This window comes from Lontra canadensis, unplaced genomic scaffold (assembly GCF_010015895.1).
Source record: "Lontra canadensis isolate GAN:19392208 unplaced genomic scaffold, GSC_riverotter_1.0 scaffold251, whole genome shotgun sequence".
NCBI classification, from domain to species: domain Eukaryota; kingdom Metazoa; phylum Chordata; class Mammalia; order Carnivora; family Mustelidae; genus Lontra; species Lontra canadensis.
Window position 1 is genome coordinate 266,503 of NW_022631245.1, and position 9,681 is coordinate 276,183.

Consider the following 9,681-nt stretch of genomic DNA (forward strand, 5'->3'; position numbering starts at 1 on the left):
AATGTGTCATTCAATGCTCTTGTTTTTTAATTGATTTTCTGCTTCGATGATCTGTCTATTTCTGAGAGAGGCGTTTTAAGATCTCCTAATATTAATGTATTCATATCAATATGACTCTTTATCTTGATTAACAGTTTTCTTATGTAATTGGCTGCTCCCATATTGGGGGCATAGATATTTACAATTGTTAGATCATCTTGTTGGATATCCCTTTAAGAATGATGTAGTGTCCTTCTGTATTTCTGACTACAGTCTTTAGTTTAAAACCAATTTATCTGATATGAGAATTGCTAACCCGGCCTTCTTTTGAGGCCCTTTTGCATGAAAGGTGCTTCTCCATCCTTTCACTTTCAGTCTGGGTGTATCTTTAGGTTCAAAATTGATCTTTTGTAGACAACATATGGATGGGTCCTGTCATTTTATCCAATCTGCAACCTTGTGCTGTTTTATGGGTGCATTTAGGCCATTCACATTGAGAGTGATTATTGATAAATACGTTTTTATTGACATAGTGTTACCTTTAAAGTCTTTCTTTCTGTAGATTGTCTCTATATTTCTGTTCAATGATATTCTTAGGATTTTTCCTCTTTTTTAGACCCCCCGCCCTTAGTATTTCTTGCAGTGTTGGCTTGGTGGTTGCATAGTCTTTTAAACCTTGCCGGTCTTGGAAACTCTTTATCTCTCCATCCATTTTGAATGTCAGTCTTGCTGGTTAAAGTATCCTTGGCTGCATGTTCTTTTCATTTAGTGCCCTGAATATATCTTGCCAGCCCTTTCTGTCTTTCCAGGTCTCTGTGGACAGGTCTGACGTAATTTTTTTTAAATTTTTTAAATTTATTTTCAGCATAACCATATTCATTGTTTTTGCACCACACCCAGTGTCCATGCAATCCGTGCCTTCTCCAATACCCACCACCTGGTTCCCCAACTTCCGAACCCCCGTCCCTTCAAAACCCTCAGATTGTTTTTCAGAGCCCATAGTCTCTCATGTTTCACCTCCCCTTCCAATTTCCCTCAACTCCCTTCTCATCACTAACTCCCCTTGTCCTCCTTGCTATTTGTTATGCTCCACAAATAAGTGAAACCATATGATAATTGACTCTCTTTGCGTGTTATTTTAATGAGCTTTCCTTTGTGAGTAAGGAGCCTCTTTGTCCTTGTGGCTTTCAAGAGATTGTATCTACAATTATGATTCCTCAATTTGACTATAAGGTTCCTAGATGGTTTTATTGTTTTTTGTTTGTTTGTTTGTTTTGTTTTGTTTTGGAATCTATCATCTTGGGTGGAAACCGTTCGACCTCTAGTAAATGAACGCTGGTTTCATTCGTGAGATTGGGAAAATTTTCATGAAGAACTTGTTCCACTATATCTTCTAGACTTCTTTTTTTCTCCTCCCCTTCAGGGATTCCAATAGTTCTGACATTGGAACGTTTCATGGCATCATTTATTTCCCTGATTCTGTTTTTGTGGCTTCTAAGCTGTTTGTTCCAGGCTTCCTCCGGATCCTTTCTCTCTATCTGTTTGTCCTCCAGATCACTAATTCTATCTTCTGTCTCAGTTACCCTAGCTTTGAGAGAATTTAGATTAGGTTGAACTTATTGAGAGCATTGTGAACCTCATCCCTGGTGGCCCTCAGTTCTGCCCTAACATTGTGAACATCATCTCTGGTCGCATTCAGTTCTGCCTTAATCAATTCCTTTTGGTCATCCATGGCTTTCTCCAACCTAGCTATTGCTTATATAATTGTTAGCCTGAATTCTCTTTCTGATGTATTGTCTATGTCAATAGCCGTTAGCTCCTTTCCAGAAGGCCCATCCTCTGTATTTTTCTTCTGTTGGGCATTCCTCCTCCTAGTCATTTTTGTGAGAGATGACTGAACTTATGTAGCTCGATGTATCGACCATGGTGCAGTCAAGGTGCACCCTGGAACACTTCTGAGCAATCAGGATTCCCCACCCAAAGGAGAGAAAAAAGAATAGAAACAAAGGAAAAAGAGAGAGAGACAGGAAAAAAAAAGGAAGATAAAAGAGAAGGTTCAGCCCAAATGGGCCCCAATGTAAGATTTATGGAGTATACAAACAAAAAGAGACAAACAAAAAGACTGATAAATGTATATGACAAGAGAAAAAATATATATGTATAAATATATAAGCAAGTAAAGGAAGAACCTCATCAAAAAGAACCCCAAATGTAAAGAATGAGACAATTTTCATCAGCCAAATATTAGCTCAACAGTAAACTGATTTAGAATTGTGATATTTGACAAAGAAAATTTGATGGAAAAGCATTACTCAATATATAATAATTCACGAAGAGTAAAAGACGGGTATTAGTAACCAGTATTCTGGTCATCATTTCTTTGTTTTCCAATACTCTCAATGTCTTTACTCTGCAATGTTTTGTACTGAGTGTAAAATTATTCCTATGATCCCATGACAGATATTTTTGGTAGGAAACCCCAATGTCACCTGTAGTGAAAGATTCAACATTTTTTGGGATATAATACAAAATATGTTATCTTTATATACCTCCCTCTCTGTTTCCATTCAGTATCTGGCCAGTAGCTTGGATTTTCCATTGTTCCAGGTCCTGTGAGGTAGCAATTCTTTCTATGGTTCCACATAGTATCTGCTAGTTTTGAGCTGGGCTCCAAATTCCATGCATGAGCTCCAGGAAGACACCTCATCCAGGTGACTTCATTTTTCAAGGTGATGGAAATGTCCTAGGATTTGTACTTTCTCTTCTCTATTGGGCTTTTTGGTGTTCCTATCTCTCATTAAGTTAATTTTCTGATTTTTTTTTTGTTTGTTTGAACATCTATAAGGTGGTTTCAATTTTATAACTGAAGACTCATAAACGACCTCTTATTCTGAAGATGTGTAAGTCAAGCACAGAAAAAAAAATTAATTTTTTGAAAGAGAAAGATTTCCTAAACATTTTCATACCATGGGGATGGAAGAAATAACAGAAGAAAGAAAATACTATCTCTAAAGCCCTTGGTTTAGAATTGATAATCAGGGGCGCCTGGGTGGCTCAGTGGGTTAAGCCTCTGCTTTTGGCTCAAGTCATGATCTCCAGGTCCTGGGATCAAGCCCCGCATTGGGCTCTCTGCACAGCAGGGAGCCTGCTTCCCCCTCCCCTCTGTCTGCTACTCTGCCAACTTGTGATCTCTCTCACTGTCAAATGAATAAATATAATAAAAAAAAGAATTGATAAACAGACACTTTCAACCACATAGGATAGGGCATAACAAATAATTACATGACCAGGCTCATATATATGGTGTGGAAGTTTATAAAATGCTTTAGATAAAATAAACCTAATAGACATGTGAAGATGTTTCAGTCCAAAAGAGGAATAATACACGTAATTTTTCTGAAATCCACAGAGAACATTATGCAAGATAGATCATATATTATACCACAAAACAAGACTTAACTAATGTAAGAAGACTGCGATTATATCAACTCTATTTAATTATCACATTGATAGGAAAATATATCAATAACGGGAGCAATATTTATAAATATGTGAAATATAAAACACATTCGTGAATGGTTTATGGGTCAAAGAAGAAAAAAATAAAATTGAAATGTGTATTAAGACAAATGATATTAAAAATAAAACATACAAATAGGATGTAGCAAAAATAGTTTTTAGAAGGAAGTTTAAAGAAATAGATGGCTACATTAGTAAAAAAAAAAATTAAATTAACAACCTAACTTCACACCTCAAAGAGCTACTAAAAGAAGAACATATGAAACCAAATTTATCACAAGAAAGAAAAATAAAAATTAAGATATAAGTAAATAAAATTGAGACCAGAAATACAATAGGAAAGAAAGTTACCAGTTGTTTTTGAAAGGATAAACAAAATTTAAGAATTTTTGCAGGATACCCAAAGGAAAAGAAGACTCAGATAAACAGAAATATAAATGAAAGGGGAAACATTGCAACAAATAACACAAAAATACAAAAGATCATAAGAAACTTCTACGAACCACTATGTAACAAAAAGTTGGATAATAGAAAAAAAAAAGGATGAATTCCTAGAAGTAGCCTATCTAAAAGATTGAATCATAAAGAAAAAAAAAACTAAATGAAACAAGAATAAGTCAGATTTAAACAGTAATCAAAATGACTCAAAAAAGAAAAGCCAAGAATTACATATCTTCAGAGCTGAATTCTATGAAATACCTGAAAAATTAGTACCAATTATTTTCAAATTATCTGCACGTGCACACACACACACACACACACACATACTCTCACATGCACATACATACACATACACAAGTTGAAGAATAGGGAACACTTCAAATAATTGTACCAGGCAAGCATTAATGACAATACAAAAACAAAATCACAGGCAAATATCCCTAATGATGGTAGTTACAAAATTTTTCAATTAAATACTAGGAAACTTAGTTCACAAACACCTTAAAAAAATCATACATCATGATCAAGTGTGACTTTTTCCTGGGATGCAAAAATGACTCAATATACACAAATCAATAAACATGATAATCCACATGAAAAACCACAAATTCTACAAAGTGATTAAGAAAAACCCATGATCATTTCAATAGATGAAGAAAAAGCATTTGATGAAATATGGCATGTTTTCTTGATTAAAAAAAGCATTAATTATATAAAGAATGTCCTCCAAATAATAAAATTCCTCTAAGTCATGCAACATCTAACAATAAAATCAACCCTAAAAAGGTGACAGCCTTATTTCTCTAAAATCAGAAAAACAGAAGGATCATCATTTTCATAAATTCTATTCAGTACACTACTGAGACCTCTATTCAGAAAAATTAAGCCAGGAAAAAATAAAAAAAACCATTCAAATCAGAAAAAAATACTTTAAATTCTCTTTTTGTAGACTACAGCATCTTGTATACAGAAAACCACAAGGACTCTACCAACAAATTTTTAGAACTAATAATTCAGTAAAATTACAGAACACAAATTCAAAATATAAAACTCAGTTGCATTTGTATAAACAAATAATGAGCTATGAGAAAGAAATTTAGAAAATATTTACAATACTATCCAATGTAATAAAAATTAAGTTTAATCATGGAGTTGAAAGATCTCTTCACTAAAACTGTAAGACTATTAAAATAATTTGGGGAAGACACAGATAGTTGGAAAGAGACCCCATGTCTATGGGCTGTAAGAATTAATTGTTAAAATTAATTAATATAAGATGTAATTTAATAATTATTTACTATGATATTCATACTACCAAAAGCTAAATCCAGATTGCATATAATTCCTTCATACTTTGAATGTATTCTTCAAAGAAATAGAAAAACAGGTATTCTTAAAATTAATAGGAAACCACAAAAGTCCCCAAATATCTAAAGCACTATGAACAAGAAGACCTCAATTATAAAAATTAAATTAAAATGTATTAAAGTATTAAATGTAATATTTGAAACTCTAAAACTTCTTGAGAACAACAAAGTGAAATAACCTTTTGACATTAGTCTTGCTGGTATTTATTTTTGGATGTAACACCAAAGTACAGCCAACAAAAGCAAAAATAAACAAGTTAGGTTACATGAAACTAAAAATTCTACAAGCAGTGGGAACAACTAAGAAAATAAAAAAGGCAATCTAAGGAATAAGAGAAAATCATCATATCATAAGGGATTAATAACTAAAGTCTATGAGAAACAAATAAAACTCTAGAGCAAAAATATAAATAAAAAGTAAAAAAAAATAGAAACTAAACAGACGATATGTCATAACAAAATATGTGGGATACAGCAAAATTGGTTCTAACCAATAATGTGATGACAATGCAGGTTTACCTCAAGAAACAATCATAACAAATCCCAAATAAACAATTTAAAATTTTAATAAAGGAACTAGAAAATAAAAAGCCAAAAGTTAGTAGAAGGAAATAAACATTGAAGATCTGAGTGAAATAAAAAAGAGTAATAAAAAGAAAATGGAAAAAAATCAATGAAACTAAGAGCTGCTTCTTTGAAAAGATCAACAAAATTAACAAATCTTTAATTAACAATCACTCACCAAGAAGAAAAGTGATCAAATAACTAACATCAGAAACACAAAAGAAGTTAAAAGTGATGTCACAGAAATGCCATGTAAGAGTCTATCATGAATTACATGCCAACAAGTTAGACAGCCTAGAAAGATGGATAAATATCTAGACATTTCCCATCTTCCCTGATTGAATCATGAAGAAACAGAAAATTTGAATTGACAAATTACCAGGATGAAGATCAAATTAGTAATCAAAAACTTACAGTAAGCAAAAGTTCAAAAACAGATAGCATTACTAGTGAATTCTACAATCATTCAAATAAGATGTAATACCTATCCTTCTCCAACTCTTCCAAAACGTCAGAGTGGGTAAAAAGATTCCAAACTCACTTTAAAAAGCTAACATTACCCAGATACAGAAACTAGGCAAGGACAACAGGGAAAAAAAAGGACAAATTGATATTCCTAGTGAACATAGATGCAAATATCCCCAACAAAATATCAGAATATTGAATTCAAGAATATTTTCAAATAGTTACATGCAATGATTTAGTGGATTTGTTCTAGGGATGCAAGGATGGCTCAACCTCTGTAAATCAACCAATATGATGCACCATGATAACAAAACATAAAAATTGTATGATCATCTCAGTAGATATAGAAAAAGCATTTGATATAATATTTATTTGGATAACCCTCCACAAAGTGGGTAGAGAGGAAAAGTACCTCAACTTACTTAGTAAAGAATATAAGACAAAACCACTGCTAAAATTATACTCAATGATGAAAACCTGAAATCTTTTACTCTAATAGCAGGAGCAAGACAAAGATGCCCACTATTCCCACGGTTACTCAGCTTAGGCTTGGAAATCCTACCTCTAGCAATTAGACAGGATAAAAGTAATATAAAAGACATTAGAAAATTGGCAAGAAGTAAAATTGTTATTATTTTGCAGGTGAAATACATGATGCTATATATAAGAAAGTACCAAAGGACTGCATCAGAAACTGCTAAAACTAATGCACATAAATCCAGTTCAGTTGCAAGATATGAAATTAATATTTAAAAATCTATTGTGTTTTATGTAGTAATAATGAACTATTAGACAGAGAAATCAAGAAAATTTATTATGTCAAAGAAAATAAAACATCATATAATAAATTTAAGCAAGGAGGCAAAAGACTTGTACACTGAAAACTAAGTTGTTGATTAAAGAAATTAACATCACTAGCCATCAGGGAGATTCAAATTAAAACCACATTGAGATACCACCTTACACCAGTTCTAATGGCCAAAATTAGCAAGACAGGAAACAACATGTGTTGGAGAGGATGTGGAGAAAGGGAAACCCTCTTACACTGTTGGTGGGAATGCAAGTTGGTGCTGCCACTTTGGAGAACAGTGTGGAGATTCCTCAAGAAATTAAAAACAGAGCTTCCCTATGACCCTGCCATTGCCCTACTGAGTATTTAACCCAACGATACAGATGTAGTGAAAAGAAGGGCCATCTGTACCCCAATGTTTATAGCAGTAATGGCCACGGTTGCCAAACTGTGGAAAGAACCAAGATGCCCTTCAATGGACGAATGGATAAGGAAGATGTGGTCCATATACACTATGGGGTATTATGCCTCCATCAGAAAGGATGAATACCCAACTTTTGTAGCAATATGGACTGGACTGGAAGAGATTATGCTGAGTGAAATAAGTCAAGCTGAGGGGAGTCAATTATTATATGGTTTCACTTATTTGTGGAGCATAACAAATATCATGGAGGACAAGGGGAGATGGAGAGGAGAAGGAAGTTGAGGGAAATTGGAAGGGGAGGTGAACCATGAGAGACTATGGACTCTGAAAAACAATCTTAGGGTTTTGAAGAGGTGGGGGTGGGAGGTTGGGGGAACCAGGTGGTGGGTATTGGAGAGGGCACGGATTGCATGGAGCACTGGGTGTGGTGCAAAAACAATGAATACTGTTACGCTGAAAAGAAATTTAAAAATTAACAATAAATAAATAAATAATAAAAGAAATTAAAGTAGACATGAATAAATGGAAAGTAACTCCATGCTTAAAGACTGGTAGAATTATTATTAAAACACCCATACTACTCAAAGCAATCTTACAGATTCAGTAAAATCCCTACCAAAATACCAATTGCATTTTCAAAGAGGTATAACAAATTATTCTAAAATTTGTATGAAATCACAAAAAAAACCAAAACCAAAACCAAACAACCAAGAGAAAGAATACCAATGCCAGAGGTATTATGTTCCTTGATTTTGTTATAATATAAGCTATCCTGGTCAAATCAGTGTGGTATTGATATTAAAATAAACACATAGGTTAATGGAACCAAATAGAGAACCCAGAAATAAACCCACACATATGTGATTGTTTAATTTACAATATAGAGGCAAGAAGACACCCAAAAATGGACTGTCTCTTCAATAAACATGCTGGTAAAATTGGTCAGCTACAGGCAAAGACTACAGCTTTAGGGGACCGGTTGAAACAGTGCCTCCTACTTCTCTGCCATCTTGTCTCCCATGTTATGAATCAATAAATTTCTATTCAATAATTCCATTTCAGAAAATTAGGGCAAAGTTTATACAGGAAATAATTAAAAATTTAGAAAATCTATATACTGTAAAATATCAATATTATATAATTAACAGTGGTAGTTTTAGAATATGCCTAAATTGTATTTATTTATTTATTTGTTTGTTTATTTATTTGAATTAATTATTTTTATTAACATATAACGTATTATTTGCCCAAGGGGTACAGGTCTCTGAATCATCAGGCTTACACACATCACGGCACTCACCATATCACATACCCTTTTAAACACAATCACCCTCTCCATTCCTGCCACCCCCCACCAATGCTCAGTTTCTTTTGAGAGATTAAGAGTCTCTTATGGTTTGTCTCCTTCCTGATCCCATCTTGTTTCATTTTTCCCTTCCCTACCCCCCAAACCCCTACTCTGCCTCTCAAATTCCTCATACCAGAGAGATCACATGATAATTGTTCTCTGATGGAATATTTCACTCAGCATAATACCCTTTAGTTCCATCCACATCATTGCAAATGGCGAGTTTTCATTTCTTTTGATGGCTCCACAATACTCCAGTGTATGTATGTATATATATACATACATACATACCACATCTTCTTTATCCATTCATGTGTTGATGTGCATCTAAGTTCTTTCCATAGTTTGGCTATTGTGGACATTCCTGCTATGCACATTTGGGTGCACGTGCCCCTTTGCACCACTACATATGTATCTTTAGGGTAAATACCTGGTAGTGCGATTCCTGTGTCATAAGGTAGCTCTATTCTCAACATTTTGAGGAACCTCCAAGCTGTTTTCCAGAGTGACTGCACCAGCTTGCATTCCCACCAACAGTGTAGAAGTGTTCCCCTTTCTCTGCATCTTCTCCAACATCTGTCATTTCCCGACTTGTTAATTTGATCCATTCTGACTGGTGTGAGGTGGTATCCCTTTGTGGTTTGAATAGTCCTTTAACTGATATGTTATTTGTAAATATCTTCTCCCATTCTGTCAGTTGTCTTTTGGTTTTGTAGGCTGTTTACTTTGCTATGCAAAACCTTTGATCTCAAGGAATTCCCAATAATTCACTTTTGCCCCTGCG